This window comes from Pan troglodytes, chromosome 7 (assembly GCF_028858775.2).
Source record: "Pan troglodytes isolate AG18354 chromosome 7, NHGRI_mPanTro3-v2.0_pri, whole genome shotgun sequence".
Lineage (NCBI taxonomy): Eukaryota > Metazoa > Chordata > Mammalia > Primates > Hominidae > Pan > Pan troglodytes.
In genome coordinates, this window is record NC_072405.2 from 63,610,112 (window position 1) to 63,629,783 (window position 19,672).

At 38.3% G+C, this 19,672-nt stretch overlaps 1 long non-coding RNA gene across 3 annotated transcripts in view; it reads right to left on the reverse strand.

The window, feature by feature from the left end:
• Positions 1-282: 282 nt before the first annotated feature.
• The window catches only part of LOC107976311 (uncharacterized), a 57,131-nt gene continuing 37,741 nt past the window's right edge, over positions 283-19,672 (reverse strand). For 2 of the 3 annotated variants that reach the window (XR_001720178.3, XR_008536730.2), the window contains exon 5: positions 17,922-18,356. This is a non-coding gene — a long non-coding RNA (uncharacterized LOC107976311). Of the gene's footprint in view, positions 2,260-17,921; positions 18,357-19,672 lie in introns of those variants that run through there. The other variant, XR_008536731.2, reaches the window with a different exon arrangement.

The following is a 19,672-nucleotide window of genomic DNA, read 5'->3' on the forward strand; positions in this document are numbered from 1 at the left end:
GGAAATCTGTCGAGGGAATTTCAAAACAGGAAAGGGAAAAATAATCAACCAGATATCACCGCTCCCAAAGAGCACTGGCCATGGTCCATCACAGACTATCCGTTAGTGGCAATTTCTCTACCACCATGTTGTTGAAACTCCTATCCTACTCAGATTAGAGGGCTCTTTTCTATCTTCTCTCTTGCTCTCTTCAGCCCCAAAGTTCTCAAACTGCCCTCTCCAACCCATATGGAAAAACAATAGCAAAATTCCTTCTCTAGAGAAAAATCCCAGCCACATTCTATGATGGTGCTATCATTTCCAGAAAATGTTTATTAAATGCTTACTGTGTACCAAATACTATGGAGGGGGAAGAACAAATATGGCCCATGTTCTTAGGAGGTATTCATAAACAATTTTACAAATGAGTGCATGATTACAAAGTGAGGTTAGTGTTCTGAGAAAAGAAACATGGCACTTGGGAACATTTAACAATGGCGTCTGGGCACAAGCGACTCCTCTGGCACGGAGTCATGAAATACTAATCAGTGGACAAGCAGGATTAAAAGGTAGAGAGAGGGGCAGGTGGAGAGGCACAGCCCCCAGGCAGAGAAAGGCACTGCATGGGAAGGTGCCTGGATCACATGGGAAGCTAAGAAGTCTAATGTGACTAAGAGCAGAGGGGCAGAGGAGAATGGTGTGAGCCCAAACAGTGAGGCCAGTGGCAGAGGCAGAGAGGCCAGACCATGCAGGAATTTAGAGGCCTGCTAAAGCTTAGATTTGAGTTTTGAAAAAATAAAAATAAAAAAGTCACTTTACCTGCAGCATGGAGAATGAGCTGGAGGTGGACCAGAGTCTGTACAAGAAGATAATCCAATTAAGAGATGATGGATGTTAGAATTAGGAACAACTACCAACCAAAGTGGAGAGACGAGGAAGGATTTGACAATTATTAAGGGGAGAATATCAATAGGAATCAGTGATGGATTAGAGATTATCAGTAAAAGAGAGAAAAGCCACAGACATGATCCCTAGACTTGAAATTGCACATCTGAAAAGATGAAAGTATCGTTAAATTGAAATAGGAAATTTTCAGAGAAGAGCAGAATTTAGAGGCTAAAATTGTGGGGTGAGTGTTGGTCATGTTGAGTTTGACATGCCTCTGAGACATCCAAGTAGAGTTTTTGGCTGGATATGCTGACTGGAGCTCAGGAGTGGGATCTGGGCTATACTTATTTAAGCAATATTTGGCTTAAAGAGGTAGTTAAGGGTAGACGAGATTGTCTAGGAAGATAGTACAAAGAGTCAAGGGGAGCTGAGAAGAGCAGAGGGTCTAAATGTGAGCTGTAAGAACCAGCACAGTTCATGAACAACTTGTCCACCAGAAGCTCTCTATAAAGCACAAGCAAAGCAAAAGGACAGTGTTTAGATAGTGATGTGTGAAAAAGAAAGGTTTTGGTTATCATTTATGTAATTTAGTTGGGGGAGTTTAAATGAAGATGGCAATAATAAGGTTGATAGACATGGATTATACTAGAGAGAGAATAATTGATGACTTCAGGTCTCTGAGGCTTAAAACACTGGTGCAGGGATTACCCGTGGATAGCAGAGGGAGTCTGCTGAAACACGGCAGGAACAAAGTGGGTGTTTCCTCCAATTTTGAGACAGAGTCTTGCTGTGTCTCCCAGGCTGGAGTGCAGCAGCACAATCTCCTCTCACTGCAACCTCTGCCTCCTGGGCTCAAGCGATCCTCCCACCTCAGACTCCTGAGTACCTGGGACTACAGACACATGCCACCATGCCCAGCTGATTTTTGTATCTTTTGTAGAGACAGAGTTTTGCCATGTTGCCCAGGCTGGTCTCGAACTCTGGGGCTCAAGTGATCCTCCCGTCTCAGCCTCCCAAAGTGTTGGGATTATAGGCATGAGCCACCATGCCTAGTTGAATGTGGGTGTTTCTAGACACAGGTTCGGTGACAGGTTTGGACGGTGAAGAGTGTTTCAAATGATAGCTTCAGCTTTTTCTAAGTAGAAGGTTAAGTGTTCGCTTAGTGAGAGAGTTGTTAGGTTGAGTTGTAGGTTGGAGGAAAGTGGAAACATTCTGAAGTGGTCATTGGAATTGGTGGAGAGATGCAGTGTGGTGAGTCCAGGTTCAGCTGGTGGTCCTCAGCCTGCAGTGACACCACTGTGTGCTTTGCAGTGTTCTTGCAGCGGTGGTGAAGGTGAAGAGTAGATGGGAAGAAAGCAGATAGAAGGGTTAATCCAGGTTTTCTCCAGAAGGCTATGATGAAAAGAAGGAAAAGACAGTTCAGATATTGGCAAAACTGTCTCTAAAAGGAGGACTATGGAATCAAAGTTGGATAAAGATGGAAACAAGGAGAGCGGAAGGGAAAGTTGGGTGACTAGGACACAGCTGAGGCTTTCTTGAAGGCCCACTGTAGCCAAAACACCACATACTAGGAAAAAGTAGCAAGGCCATGAAAGGCAAGGCAGCTCTGGCAGTATGTGGAATACTCAGGGGTGGATCAGTTTCAAGGGGTGAGTAGTCCAGGGAGTGACTCTGAGAATGTCGGCTGACGTGGAGAGAAGAAAATCTTTTTGCAGAAAGAAGTCAAAGTACTGAAAGGCTGAGGCATTGGATGGGCCATGGTAATGAGAGCAGAAGTGCAATTAAGGTTCTCATGATCTCATCCTATCTTTCCAAACTAAATCCTGCACCATACCTCAAACCAAAAGAGTCCATAGGCATGTTTTTCCAATCTGAAGATGAGCTTTTTCCTAACTTGTTTCCATCCTGAGTGGTTTTTTCCGTGACATCAAACATATAATATATTTTCCAACACCAATTCTCCAGTTCTCAGACACTAGCTGTTATGGACTAAATGTTTGTGCCCCTTCGCCAATTCATACATTGAAACCCTAACCCTCAGTGTAGCTGTATGTAGAGTAAAAAAACTTATTAAAGATGGGACTCTGATCTGATAGGATTAGTGTCCTTATAAGAAGAAGCACCAGAGATATCTCTCTTTCTCTCTTTCTCTGTCTCTGTCTCTCTCTCTCTCTCTTCCCTGCATGCATGCACCAAAGAAAGCCCACTTGAAGACACAGGGACAAGGCAGCCGTCTGCAAGCCAGGAAGTGAGTCCTCACCAGAAACCAACCCTGCTGGCACCTTCATCTTAGACTTCAAGCATCCAGAGCTATGAGGAAATATATTGCTTTTTATTTAAGCCACCCAGTCTATGGTATTTTTTGTTATGAAAGCTCAAGTAGAATAATACACTCATTATCCAGAGCTAGTGCAGACCCCACAGGTTAGCAGATTCAGCTGAAGATTGCCCTTGCCTTAGATATCAGCTCCCAAGTGTACCTGCCGTTCTGTCTGTCATGGCTATAAGTCCAAAGGCTCCCATGATCCTTCTTCATTTTCATAATTCATTACAGCAACCCACAGAATGCAGGGAAATACTTACAATTACTGGTTTATTAGGAAAGATACAATTCAGAACACTCGAATGGAAGAGAAACAGGGGGCAAGGGGAGTGGGGAGTCCATGCAGAGCTCTTGTGACCTCTCCAAGAATGTCACCTTAACAGTACCTCATGCATTCCCCAAGGGAGAGGCTCTCTGTACCATCATTTCAGGAGTTTTATGGAGGTTGCATTACATAAACATGATTGAGTAAATCATTAGCCATTGGTGATTCAATCTTCAGCCCCTCTGTCATCCCCAGATGTTGAGGAATGGGCTGACAATTTCAATTCTTTAATTGCACTTTGGTTTTTCTGGTGACCAGCTTCCATCCTAACACTATGTAGGGGCCCACGAAGAGTCACCTCATTAGCATAAACTCAGGTATGGTTGATAGGGGCTTGATAGGAACTTATTCCTACCATTCTTGTCTTACAAGAGGTTCTATCATCCTTATCATTCTGGAAATTTCAAGGATTTTAGGAGCTCTGTGCCAGGAACTAGGGACAAAGACCAAATATTTATTTTCTGTTATGCAATACACACTCTTTGGTTGCTGACATGGCTACAGACAGCTCTAGAAATAGCAGCCACAGCTTCTGCTGCTGTCTTCATGGATGGCCATACCCTCTTCTTTTTGACCAAGCAGACATTCTGTCAATGTTCAGCTGCAATCAAACCATACTGGTGTAACAGCCATCATCTCTTTCCAAGATGACTTTCTGGATTTCTTTTCCATTTCATTATATCTTGATTTTATTCTTCAACTCTCAGAATTCTTTTATTGCCAAATTCTTCAGGGATACTTCATGGTAGACTTCATACACCCAATAAATAATGTATTGAGTGGGTAAGTCCCACAAGAGCACAGAAATAAATAAAAAGATTAAATGGCTACTTTTTGGTTACTTTTTATAATTGTTCTCTGTTTGAATGTTTCATATTAATATGTAGAGAGGAAGTTCATTAATTTTTATTTTGTGTTGCTTAAATGATTCTGTGTGATATCTGTAAGTGCACCTATTTGACTACTACTTTCCATATCTAATGCTCACTTTTCTGTGCTCAAAGATAAGCTGCCATAGGTCTGATTGTCACCTGCTATCAGTGTCTTGGCAAGTACATACAATACTGTATTCTGGGATAAAACAAACTACTCAAGAAGCCACAATTAATCTCGGAATTCTTTAAATGAAATGATAAACCATTACCATAGAAATGTTCCAAATTGATAAAGTGTTTTTGGACTTACTACCTGATGCCTTTAAAACATACATTGAGTACCTTCCCTTGCCTAAAGCATCAGGTTTGTAATATTAACTTTGTCTTATGAATAATGACATGTACACAAAAAAAAGCTTCAAGTGATTTTCTCAGGGTGTTTTAAAGTTTAGAAAGGAATTTGGGTTTTTCCTTTTTCTTCTTTTGGAGAAGAGTGGTTAATTTACTAAAGAATACTAAGGTTATTATACATTATATATTTCAGAGTGAAACCCATTATAAATGGCATGACAGCAGCACTTGTTCATAAGATATTGTGAATAGCCTTTTCTAAAACTCGGAAGGATCTTAGTTTTATTATTAAATCAAATCACATAATTTATAGATGAGAAAGTTAGGTCACCGAGAGCAGCCTAGATTGAAATTCACACTGGGCTCCCCTAGACCGACAGCTCCCTCCTCTTCCCAGAATGATAAACGGCCTTGGAAGCAACAAATCAACATGAAGCGGGCAATGCCAGTTGTATTCCCACTTCTTCGCCTTATATTTTACTAGCAAATTGCTCAAAATTTCTTTTTCAGAAATAATGTGTGGCTTTCAAATTAAGTTGAGCTGCCACACAGAGCCCAGAGATTCTACACTTGATATTTTTTATTACAAGCATTTGCAGCTGGGAATCATGGTGACACCATGGCAAGCAGTATGTCTTGAAGTCACGCAGATAGAAAGCAGCGGGACCTAGTGGAGGAATAATGAGCTCTGGGGTCAGGCAGAGCATCCCTCAGAGTTGTGACTTGGTCACCGTGAGACTCTTGGTTGCCCAGAGTCCTGACTGGACGAATCACTTAACCCCTTTGAGGCTTAACTTACTCATCTGTCAAATGAGAAATAAGTTACAGGGTTATGTAAGGACTAAATGTACAGTGTCTAACACAGTCAACACAGTCGAAGACGCTGAATAATTGAAAACTCTTAAAGTTGTTTCTGTATTTTTGGTCGTTTACTAAGTGACCAAATTTTCAAATTTCGGCAAATTATTTAATCTCTCTGATACTGTAGGCTCATTGGCAAAGTAGAAAAATAATATCAATCTTACAGGATCGTCATGAGAATTAAATGATAAAAATACATATAATAGCCTTCAATATATATTTCTTCATTTTTTCTGCCTGCTTTTCTCCTGCCAATAATGTGTCTGGTTAATCTCAATTAGTGACGAGTTTAGATTGAATTTTCAATGAAGAACTTAATGGCAAGGGTGTCTATGTCTTCATTTTAGGTGGTACGTCATTGACCCTTACACTCTAAAAGTCAGAACCACTAATGGATTGAGTTGTGGTTTCCTTGATTTTTGGAAGCACCTCTTCCAAGAGGTTTCTGATGAAAGGTACTTGCATTAATCATTGAAACTCTTAACTCTGTGGAGAGTTGGTGATGTTTGCCCTGGAAAAGCTTACACATCCACTAGTATGTAAAATGTTCATAATATAAGTTTTCAAGTTTATCTCACAAAGAGAAGAGGCTGGAGCTTATGACTCAGCCCCCAGTCTGGAGTCAGCTGGTTTTCCTAGAATGAAAGTTTGGCCACGCGTCTTTCAGGGTGCAGAGAAAGATTTTGTCCTTGTTAACCGTGATGTAAACTCTGGCAGGTGAATGTGTTTAGATCAGAAGCAGTTGCCTTTGCACTTTTGCAAACAGTGGATGTGAAAAAGGGCAAGGTCTTGACTGGCACTTGGAAAATATTACTGTGAGAAAGGCACCAGTGGATACAAAACAGCTGCTATTTCTTTTTTTTTTTTTTTTTTGAGACAAAGTCTCACTCTGTCACCCAGGCTGGAGTGCAGTGGTGGGATCTCGGCTCACTGCAACCTCCGCCTCCCAAGTTCAAGCAATTCTTTGCCTCCACCTCCTGAGTAGCTGGGATTACAAGGCACCCACCAACATGCCTGGCTAATTTTTGTATTTTTAGTAGAGAAGGGGTTTCCCCATCTTGCCCAGGCTAGTCTTGAACTCCTGACCTCGTGATCCACCTGCCTCGGCCTCACAAAGTGCTGGGATTACAGGCGTGAGCCACTTCACCTGGCCAAGAACTGCTATTTCTGACTCAGACCTGCCCATAAATGAAAGAATATTTGCTGGTTACACTAAAAATTACAGGTGATTTCTTCTTCTTTTTCTCCTTCTTAAAAAATCTTTCTTATAAAAATTACTAATTTGTTCATACTTTTCTAAAACAGATTTGGGAGAGAAGTGATACAGCCAAGCATTTTTGTTGTTGTTATTGTTGTCAGAGAGCATCATAACTGTTTCCACTGTATAGCAAATAAAAAAGCTTGGACTAGACTCAGCATAACAGACAATGCTGGAGTCAGCAGAACTTGATTTTATTTTGGAACTTACTTATTGGGAGAATTTGGAAAAAGAAAATAATGCATTCACTCCAGCAACAACAAAAGTTAAATTCTGAGACAGATTGTGAAATTAAATCGGATGATCCATGCTTGTAATACTTATCACAAAACCTAGCATCGTGTACAGAACAGACTATTCCTGCATCTCATCTTGTTTAATTAGAAAACACAATTGGAAGTTCAGGTATGCCTGGATACTTATTAAATCCATTTAATACTGTTCTCAAAAGATCCTAGTGTCATCCAATTGCAAACAACAAACTGCTTACCTCTTATGGATTTTATAATTTTTCATACTTACTCTGCATTATTTCCATGGTATGATAACCTGATCTGCTGGTATTTATGAGTATGTACATTGTTATCTAATTTTTAATTATACAGCTTTAATTTTATTACTTTTTTCAGAGGAAGTGTATCAGTGTCATCTGTTTATAACCAATTAAGTTATGGACTATGTGCCATTAGCAACCTTGAATAAGTCTTGATAGTTTAATAATTCTTATAAACAACAGATATTCCAGAGTCTGGCATGAAGTACTTTATGAACCACAGGACCAACAAAAGCTTTCACTGACTCTACTACAATATCATAAGTGAAGAAGTTGTATTTTGTGGTATACAATTATATCTTCTTCTGTTTTAAGTAATTAGTTTGATATTAAAAGTATCCGATTAATTCAGAACATCCAAACCAGTGAGAGCAATGATTATGTAAATGAAGCATAAACAATTAAAAATGAAAAATCATGAGTGTCTGGATCTAAAGGCTTTCAAAACACTGGGTGTGTTCTAGAACCAGTTCATCTTCAGAGCAGTGTCTAGGAGGGTAAAGTTAAGTAGAAAATCACATTGTAGACTTCTCAGTTTAATCTTCATCTAAGTGATACTCAACTGCCTAACAACAAAAGAATAGGTGTGCTCATTATCATTTAGATGCTGTTTTACCAAAACATTAATTTAGATTTCAATCTCCTTTTCAATTAAAAATTCAGGAAAGCAAAAATGTAAATGCCTTGCCGCGGAGACATCAATATTGGAAATTAGGTGAGACAGATGCCCTGCCACCTATCTTGTATCTAGTCAGATGTTAGCTATTAAGACTATGTGAACATTTTCTCTTGTTAGAAAGTCCTGCTACATTTTCCTCTGCTACTCAAAAATAAAAGTAAGTTTAGAGAATATTATCTGATCAAAATAACAGCCGGGCACAGTGGCTCACATCTGTAATCCCAGCACTCTGGGAGGCTGAGGCAGGTGGATCACCTGAGGTCAGGAACTCGAGACCAGCCTGACCAATATGGTGAAACACCTTCTCTGCTAAAAATACAAAAATTAGCTGGGCATGGTGGCAGGTGCCTGTAGTCCCAGCTATTCAGGAGGCTGAGACAGGAGAATGGCGTGAGCTGCGATCATGTCATTGCATTCCAGCCTGGGCGACAGAGCAAGACTCCGTCTCAAAAATAAATAAATAAATAAATAAATAAATAAATAAATAAATAAATAAATAAAATAAAACAAACATTTTTATTTACTGGAACCATTTCTTTTTGGCTTTTAAGTTATTGTCTGGGGGCCAGGTATGGTGGCTCACGCCTGTAATCCCAGCACTTTGGGAGGCCGAGGCGGGTGGATCACTTGAAGTCTGGAGTTCAAGACCAGCCTGACCAACATGGTGAAATCCTGTCTCCACTAAAAATGCAAAAATTACCTGGGCGTGGTGGCACACGTCTGTAATCCCAGCAACTTGGGAGGCTGAGGCAAGAGAAGTGCATGGACCCAGGAGGCGGCGGTTGCATGCTGCACTGCCCAGATAAATACTTGATTGAAACAAAGAGAAAATGTATTTCCTTTTTCTGGATTTTTTGGCTCTCACAGTTGTTATATTTATTTTACATTTATTGTTACCTTATATAATTTTGTCAGAAGACACATGGTAAATATTCCTAAAGGTTCAAGGAGAGCCAGTACAAGAATGTGAAAAATCTAGACTAGGTACAAGAACATGACTTGGGGAGTGGGGAACGTTGGCATCTGGAAAGACGGAGTAGGAATACTTTTCCATATTCCTGCCGCTTAGCGCAACTGAAAACCCTGGACCGTGTATGCAGAACAACCACAGGAAGGTTCTGAAAGATGGAGATGGAAGACTAACAGGGACATGGGGACACTGGGGCCTGAGGAACAACCCTGCGTTTTTTATTTGCCGCACATATCAGGCTGAATAGTGGACAGGCTAACACCTGGAAAGGCCAACCCTCCAAATAAAATTTCTGCTCCCTCCAGACAAATGACAAGGAAAGGGCAGCCTACAAAGACAGAAAAGCTTTCAAACAATGACCACTCTACTCCAGCCAAACACCATAGAAAAAAATGGGTCTGCTTCTTCACTCCCTGCCACCAAAAGCTGAATGGAGAGGCCATATTTCCACACTCCCCAGACCATAATAACTTTCCCAAATGCCCTGAGCAGAGTGATATCAGAGAAGAAGTAGGAGAAAGCCAAAACTCTCACCCCCACTGGAGGGTAATGAGGTCCCTTTTCCACAAGATGACAATGAAGACCACATTGGGATCCTGGACTTCCAATTCACCTGGCAGTAATGAGGTACCCTTCCTTCCCCTATCAGAAGAGGATAAGTGAAGTGTCAGGACCTTCACCACCACTCAGGGGCAGCAAGGATACTCCTCCCCACAGTGTGAGCGGAGGCCACATGGGGCACAATGACAAAGCACTCCTGCCACTCCCAGCCAGGGTGGTATCTGTGGGGACCCAACAAGGGGCAGCAGCTCCTATCCCACCGAGTTGTAGTGAGGATCACTCCCACTCCAGGATCAATACAGGTCAAATGGGGAAACTGTACTTTCACCCCCTACCTGGCAGTCATGATGCAGTGACCCCCACCCCCACTCCTATTAGAGTAGTATCAGAAAAGGCCACATAAAACAAAGGATTTAAATAAGATCCTGAGTTTTATAACATAATACCCAAAGTATTATGTAATTAGAAATCACTCATTATGCTAAGATCAACTTAAATGAGAAAAAACAATCAATAGACCAAAAACACGAACATGGCAGAGATGTTAGAATTATCTGGCAAGCATTTTATTGTATTATTTTTATTTTTATTTTTACTTTTTGAGACAGGGCCTTGCTGCCACCCAGTGACATGAATGCAGTGGCATGATTATAGCTCACTGCAGCCTCAACCTCCTGGGCTCAAGCAATCCTTCCATCTTAGCCTCTGGAGTAGCTGGGACTACAGGTACACATTATACCTGGTTACTTTTTGTATTTTTTGTAGAGATGTGGTCTTGCTTTGTTGCCCAGGCTGGTCTCAAACTCCTAGGCAATTCTAGGTCTCAAATTCCTAAAGCAATCATCCTGCTTCAGCCTCCCAAAGTGCTGGGACTACAGGTGTGAGTCACTATGCCCAGCCTGACAAGGATTTTAAAGCACTCATGGTGAAAATGATCCAATGAGCAATTATAAACAACCTTGAAATTAATGAAAATATAGAAAATCTCAGCAAATAAATACAAAAAAGAAGACCAAATGGAAATTTTAGCACTTAGAAAATACAGTTACCAAAATACAAAACTCAATGAATGAACTCAAGAGCAGAATGGAGGAAGAATCAGTGAACTGGAAGACAGAACAAGAGAAACTACCCAAGCTGAATAACAGAAGGAAATAGACAGGAAAAAAAAAAAAGTTCAGAGCCTTAGGGACCTGAAGAACCATAATAATAAAGATCTAATGCTTACGTCATTAGAGTCCCTGGAGGAAAGTAGCTAAAAATATTTGCAGAAAATAATGGATGAAAATTCACCAAATTTGGCAAAAGACATATGCCTATAGATTTAAGAAGCTATATGATCCAAACAGGGTAAATCCAAAGAAATCTATATAAAGGCACATTATCGTCAAAGTTCTAAAAAGCAAAAATAAAGAAAAACACTTGAAAGAAGTTAGAGAGAAAGAAAAGTTTACCTTTAGAAAAAAAAGCAATTTGAACAACAGCAGATTTCTTATTAGAAAACATGGAGCCCAGATGAAGAAGCACAATATTTTTAACAGCTGAAATAAAAGAAGTGTCAACTAGAATTCTATAGCCAGTGAAAATGTCCTCCAGGAATGAAGGGAAAGTCAAGTCATTGTCAGATGAAGGAAAAATGAGATAATTTCTTGCTCACATACCTACCTTAAAAGAATGGGGAAAGAAGTTCTCTAAACAGAAAGGAAATAATAAAAGAGAGACTCTTGAAACATTAGGACAGAAGAAAGAACAAGATAAAGAGAAAATAATATGAATGAATATTAATTTTCTTCTTTCTGACTTATGTTTGAAAGTTGAAACAAACATTATAACACTGACGAATGTGATTCTCAATGTATGTAGAGGAAATACATAAACAATTATAAATAGGAGAATAAAGAGATGGATTTCTACACATCACTCAAGCTGGTTGCCTCAGGAGACTGAAATAAGCCATATATACACATGCACAAACACACACACACACATACACAAATATGTGATATATAAACCACTGAAAATCTTTGTATACAAACTTATATAAGGAGATACACTCAAAAAATCTATAGATAAATAGAATTACTGGAATTACAAAAATAAATTCAAATAACTCAAAAAAAGATAAGAAAAGGAAACACAGAAACACAAAACAGAAAGAACAGATAACAAAAAATAAAATGGCAGATGTAAGCCCTATAATGCCAATAACTCCATTAAATGCATCAATTCAAGGACAGAGATTGGTAAATTTAATTTTTAAAAAACCATGACCTAACCATATTCTGTCTACAAAAAACTCTCTTCAAATATAATGATCTAGATAGGTTAAAATAAAAGGGCGAAAAAAGGTATACCATCAAAACACTAATCAATATTAAGCAGGGTGAGTATATTAATATCAGATAATGTAGACTTCAGGTCAAGGATAATTACAGGGACATTGAGGGTCATTACATAAGATCACTTCTTGATCTATCCACCAAGAAGCATAGCAATCCTGGCGTATCCACCAAACAATAGAACTGCAAAATATGTGAAGCCAGAACTGATACAATGAAAGGAGAAATAGACAAATCCACAATTATATGTGGAGACATCAACATCCTTCTTTCAATTACTGACAGAGCAGCTAGACAGAAAATCCAAGGATAAAGAAGAATAACACAGCAGCTGACATTAATAGAACATGTTACCTAATAACAGAATAGATATTCTTTTCAAGTGCCCCAGGAACATATACTAAGATAAAACATATCCTGAGTCATGAAACAAACCACAACAAATGTAAAAGAATTTAAATCATTCAGAGAGTGGACTGTGTGACCACAATGGAACCAAACTAGAAATCAAAAGCAAAAAATAACAGGAAAATCTCCAAACACTAAACAACACACCTCTAAATAAGCCATGAGTCAATGAGAAAGCCTGAGGGGAAAAATGAAAATTACATTTAAATGAATGAAAATTAAAATACAGACTATCAAAACTTTCAGAACACAGGTAAAGCAATGCTGAAGGAAATTTGCAGCACTAAATGCTTACATTAGAAGAGAAAAATTTTAATACAATAATCTAAGCTTTTACCTCAATAAACTATAAATATAAGATCAAAATGATCCCAAGGAAGCAGAAAGAAATAAATTATAAAAAAGCATGTATCAATGAAGTTAAAAACAGAAAAAAAATTAATAGAGGAAATAAATGAAACAAGAACCTGGTTCTTTGAAAAATTGATAAAATTGTCCAATCTTTCACAAGTTTGACAAAGAAATAAAAGATAGAAGACAATTACTAACTCAGGAATGAAGCATAGGATATCATTGCAGACCTTACACACATTTAATAAGGAAATGCTATGCACAACCTCACAAATGTAAACTTGACAACTTAGATGAAGTGAACCAATTTCTCAAAAAGCGGGAACTATCACAAATCACCCAATATGAACTATATCATCTAAATGGTCCCAAAGTTATTAAGAAATTTATATCCTTAGGGCCGGGCGTGGTGGCTCATGCCTGTAATCCCAGCACTTTGGGAGGCTGAGGCGGGAGGATCACAAGGTCAGGAGATCGAGACCATCCTGGCTAACATGGTGAAATCCCGTCTCTACTAAAAAATACAAAAATTAGCCGGGCGTGGTGGCAGGCACTTGTATTTCCAGCTACTCCAGAGGCTGAGGTAGGAGAATGGCGTGAACCCGGGAGGCGGAGCTCACAGTGAGCCGAGATCGCGCCACTGCACTCCAGCCTAGGCGACAGAGTGAGACTCCGTCTCAAAAAAAAAAAAAAAAAAAAAAAAAGAAAAGAAAAGAAATTTATATCTGTAATTTAAAACTTTTCAAAGATTATGGATGGTTTCACTAAAGAATTCTTTGAAGCATTTAGGGAGAATTGGCATCGGTGCTACACAATATTTTCCAGAAATAGAAGGAACACTTGCCAATTCATTTTATGAAGGCAATACAGAAACCAGACAAAGATAGCACAAAACAAAACTACAAACAAATACCCCTTATAAGTATAGACACAAAAATACTTAACGAAATATTAATTAATTTAATTCAGTGATACAACTATTTATACATACCTTAACCAAATTAAGTTTATTCCAGGGATGCAATACTGGTTCAATAATCAAAAGTCAATGTAGTCCATCATATAAACATAAAAATCACATAATTCTATCAATCGATGAATCATTTAACAAAATTCAGTACTTATTTGTGGTTAAAATCTCAGAATATGGGAGCATCAGAGTAAATAAAAATTAAATAAAAAATAAAAAAGAAGAAAATCTCGGAACACTAGGAATAGATTGGATGTTCCTCAACTTGACAAAGAATACCTACAAAAAACCCACAACTAATATGGCATTAATGGTGAAAAATGGAATACTTTCTCTTTAAAATAGAAAAGAAGCAAGAATGACTAGCTCTATCACTGTTATTGAAATAGTACTAGAAGTTCTAGCCATTGCAATAAGGCAACAAAAAGAAACAAAGGCATGCAAATTGGAAAGGAAGAGGCAAAAATTATATTTGCTGATGATGTGATTGTATGTGTAGAAAATCCCCCCAAAATCTATTAAAAAAAACAAATATTTTAGAACTAATAATTTAATTCAGCAAGGTGACAGGATATGAGATCAACATACAAAAATCAGTTGTATTTCTCTATACCACATGTCTACAATGGAAATGTGGACACTGAAATTAAAAATATGATAACATTTATGATCCCTAAAATATAAAGTGGGGAAAAACTTATATGTAAATCTAACAAAGCATATAAAAGACTTTTATGTTGAACACTACAAAAAGCTGATAAAAAGAAATCAAAGAATATCTAAATAAATGAAAAGTAATATCTGTTCATAAACCAGAAGGCCCACATAATATCAATTCACTCTAAGTTGATATACAAGTTTAATGTAATTTCTATCAAAATAACAGTGAGGTATTTTGTAGACATAGAAAGTTATTCCAAAATAATATGTGGGAAGGCAAAAGAGCTGGAATAATTAAAACAATTTTGAAAAATAAGAATGAAGTAGGAAGAATAAGTCTATCAACTTATTATATAGTTATAGTGATCAAGACTAGGTGGCATTGATGGAGGGATAGACATATAGATTAACAGCACAAATTAGAAAACACAGAAAAATCCCTACACAAATATGCCTAACCGATCTTTGACAAGGGTTTAAAAGTGATTTAATGGAGGAAGGAAAGTCTTTTCAACAAATAGCATTGGAGCAATGAGACATTTATAGCAAAAAAGAAATAAACTTCAACTTAAACCTACCACCTATGCAAAGCAAGTTAACAAAAAAAAAAACCTGAAAATGTTCAAGATGGATTATAGGTTTAAATGCAAAATGTAATAAAACAATAATATGTTTAGAAGAAAACAAGAGAAAAACTTCAGAGCCTATTGTTCACCAAGAGTTCTGAGACACAACACAATTCATAAAAGAGAAAAAAAATAATAAATTGGACTTCGTTAAAATTAAAAACATTTGCTCTGCAAAAGACCCTTTTAAGATGACAAAAAGACAAGCTATGGACTGTGCAAACCACATACCTGTCAAAAGAGTCATCTCTAGATTATATTTTTTAAATTCTCAAAACTCAATAGTAAAAAACAAAAAAACCCAGTCCAGTTAGAAAATAAGCAAAAAGCATAAAGAGACATTTCACTAAAGAAGTTATAGGGAGAGCAAATAAGCACATTAAAAGATGTTTTGCATTAGGAAAATGCAAATTAAAACCACAATGAGGTATCACTGCACACCTGTTAGAACAACTACAGTTTAAAAATAATTGATAATACCAAATGTCTGGGAGACACGACACAGAGAAACGGAATCTCTCATTCATTGCTTGTGGGAATGTAAGATGGTAGAGCCACATCAAAAATTAGTTCAGCAGTTTTTTAAAAGAAACTAAACGTACACTTAAAATTGCCCTTCTGGGCATTTATTAAAAAGAAATAAAAACTTAGGTCCACACAAAAACCCATGCCTGATTGTTCATAGTAGCTTTATTTGAAATAGCCCCAGAGTAGAAAGAAGAAAAATGTCCTATAGTAGGGGAATAGTTAAACAAACCTATACCATGGAATACTACTTGGCAAAAAAGAAGAATGGACAAAAATGAAAAGGAATGGAACAACTTGGATAGACCTCGAGGATATTATGCTGATTTTTAAAATCCAATATAAAAAAACGCATATTTGCTATATGATTCCGTTTACATAACATTCTTACAGTGACAAAAATTGGACTTCAGAGATGAAGAAAATATTAATTCCAGGAGACAGAGATGGTGAGGAGGACGGCAAGGGATGGAATCATTGTGCATCTTGATTTCAGCAGTAGTTACAGAATCTACACATGTGATAACATGACATAGAACTAGGCACATACTTTATATCATTGTTAGTTTCCTAGTTTTGACCTTGTGCTCTATGTAAGAGGGAGTCAACCAGAGAAACTGGGTGAAGGGTACACAAGTCCTCTCTGTATTATCTTTGCAATTTCCTATGAATCCATAGCTATTTCAGAACAAAACATTTAGAAAAGTTCCTAATTTGGCTGTGATATTCTACGGAACTCACAATCTATATTGACATCCTGTGCTTCAGAATCAAAGGACTTTTAAAGTATATATATATATATATTTTTTTTTTTTTTAAGTGAGGGGGTTGTTCAATCAGGTGTTAATTTGGGTCATTGCCTTCTAGGTTCATATCCCATTAACTTGGAAATGATCAATAAAGTACTACTTGGGCTGACGACTTTGAGAAGCAACACGTACCTGTCTTTATTATTTTAAAACGCAGAATAAAGTAACAATGGACATGTTTAGTCATTCTACAAATAAAACATTTCCTCTTCCTTTTAATGGAGACAGATGGATCGAGGCCCTGCTGAGTGACCATTAAGGGAAGCACTGTCTGTGAGGTCTCTAACTAGCTGTATTGAAAATGATAAATGATCCTAGAGGCTAGTATTATCTCGTTGACATTTTTCTCAAAGCACTACTTTTTTTTGTATGTTTAAAAATTTGTGAAAAGCCATCTATTACTCCTAGATTTAATTCTAATTAAATTGGAATTCATTTGGTTTTTGTTTTAGAATTAGCATAACTTAAAGCAAGTTAATTTTTTCCACACTTAAAGCTTTTCTAATAATGCATAGCTAAATGTGACTTTGCAAATTGCTCTACTTTCACATCCTTCAGCATCCTTCAGTGCTACTTTCTAGTGCCAGGGTGGCTCAGATCATAAAACTAGAAAAGACCTCACCCACCATCTGGTCCAGAGGTCTGGAATTGGCAGCCAATAGGTATGTTATCTCTTGGAACTTGACTTCTTTATTTTCCTGAAATGTAAATGTCTTTAGATTGGGCATGGGGTCTCCCATGGGCCACAGCTCATGCCAGCATCTCTGGGTTACCTCCACTGTTTTTCCCACGACCCCTTTCCTTGGTTGGAATTTGATTGGGAAATGCTTCCTCCTTCTTCAATACTCCCACAGATGGAGAAGCAGGGTATATTTTATCAAGGTCACATAGCTAATTCACTGCAAAACTCATAACATGCCCGTGTCTCAGTCTAGTTCTGCACTTACTCTAATGCCCTCTATACCCCAGAGACATTTTTTTAAAGGGGTTGTGGGGCAGGGCTGGTCCTGAAGAGACAGCCAGAAACCTCACATGTACAGAAGGATTTCTTTGTGTCCAAAAATGCTTGAAGGTGCAGCTCAGCACAAGACCCAGGCTGAGTACAGAGTGAGTTCTTGTTGCTTAATGTGGATCAGACCTGACGGGAGACACAGCCCGCCTCTCCACCAGCTTCCTCCCACCTCCAACCCCAGTTCAAATTGATTTTGTGCTTCCTGTTTTTCTGTGCTTGACAAAGGAAGCAAAAGTAACATGCTGTCAGTGGGTAGTTGCCAAAAAGCAAAGTGGCCCAAATCACCCCCTTCAAATTTCCAACTACAGTTCAAAGTTGTCTTGCAAGCAGCCACTGCAATTTGCTAATAAAATGCTAAATCATTAAGGTCTTCTTATTTGTCTACTGATTGTTTAAGTGGGATGTTATGACAGAGAAGTATTGGTGCTAGTAGTATCGACCCACCTACAGGGTGTTCTTAAGCAGGCAACTCCACCATAGGCATTCCACTAACTCTGATATATTGCCTGTCATAGCCATTTCATCAGGACCCTTGACAGTCTTTTAGGAACTTTAGCTTTCTGGAAAAATTGAGAAAATAGAGACTTTCATATAAAAATAACATTAATAATTATGTATTAAGTGGTTTCCCTGAGCCAGGTAAGGTGCCAGGATTTTGGCCTATATTATTTCTAACACAGCAATGCTACACATAGGGATTGTTATCTTGCTTGTACATTTGGTGAAAATTGGGCTCTGAAAGGTGAAGTCACTCTTCTAAACTCTCATGGCTGGTAGTGGCTTTGTCAGAATTTGAACCTAGTCCATCTGAGTTGGAGTCCATGCTCTTAAATATATTGGTACATTGCTTAAGGAATAACTCAAACTTACTTAATCATATTTCTGGTATCAGACTTCTGGGGTGTCAGATAAGGAACGATGGCTGAGTGAGTGAGTTGGAGAGTTCCAGCCTTCACTAAAGCCAGTTCTCCTCCCATTGGTAACAAGGCAAAGGACACTGGGAATGGAGTGAGTCCAGCAGAGCAGCGTCCCCCTGTGATGTAGAAAAAAACACCCATGATTCATGTACATGCTTGGCACTACCCAGAGCCCAATGCACACTGCTGGTGGTCTAGATACACTTGCTGACCCTCCAGCCCAAGCCTCCAGGGAGGCTGAACAGAGGAGAATGGGGAATATTGGCATTAGGAAGGTTACTTTGGCACATGGTAAAGCACATAGTGTTAAAAAATAATAGTCAAGTTTTTTAAAAGGTTAAGTAAATTACAGAATGGTTTTTACATTGAGATCCATGGAGATGTCTCACCAGACAGAAGGCTGGAGAAAGAGACAGGAAGAAGAGTAGAGGGAACTGGAGTGACAACACATGGGGTCCCCACTGGCTTTGAGCAAAGAGGCATTTGTCTGTCATTATACATTAGAGAAAATGTATAAGCTTTGTCCAATAAAGAGAGTATTCTATGTGGGAAAAACCCTGAAATAGGAGTTGAATTGGCCTGAAATATCTGGAAACCAATCTGAAATGTTCAACTTAATTAAATTAAATTACTTTAATTTAATTTAATAACTAGAAAATCATTTTAGAAAAATTTATATTTCTTGACGATTCAGGTCTCTTCATCTCTGATGTGGTTGAAATGTGCCCCTCAAAATTCATGTGTTGGAAATTTAATCCCCAGTGCAACAGTGTTGGCAGATGGGGCCTAATAAGAGATGATAAGGTCACGAGGGCTCTGCCTTTATGAATGGATAAATGTCATTGCCATGGGAATGGGTTAGTTATCTCGACAGTGAGATTGTTGAAAAAGTGAGTTCTACCCACTCTTGCTCTCTTGCTATCTGGAGTGCATGTTCTCCTGCTGCCTTCCTCCATTGGAAGACACAGCATGAAGGCCCTCACCAGATCCTGGCAACTTGATGCTGGACTTCCCAGCCTCCAGACTGTGAGGCATACATTTATTTTATTTATAAATTATCCAGTCTGTGAAATTATCTTATAGTGACACAAAATAGACTAAGACATACACACTCTCTCTCACTATTCATTTAGAAAGTAGGATTATTTGCCACTAAAACTATCCTGACTATAGACCTCCTTCTAGATTTTACCTTGTCAGCAGAGCTTGATGCACTGTAACCACATGCTAACTCTCCATTCATGCATTTCATGGATTAGCTCTCTGTCAAAGGGCCAGCCATTATATTCCACTGAGCAATTACTAACAACATTCCTTCTGTCATCAGGGACTAATGGTTTTCTTGCTGCCTTTGCTCTGAGCTTCAAAAAGCCTCTCTTATTTTCATGGATTTTTTTTCCCACCCACAATACCTTTTTCTTATCCATGTCTT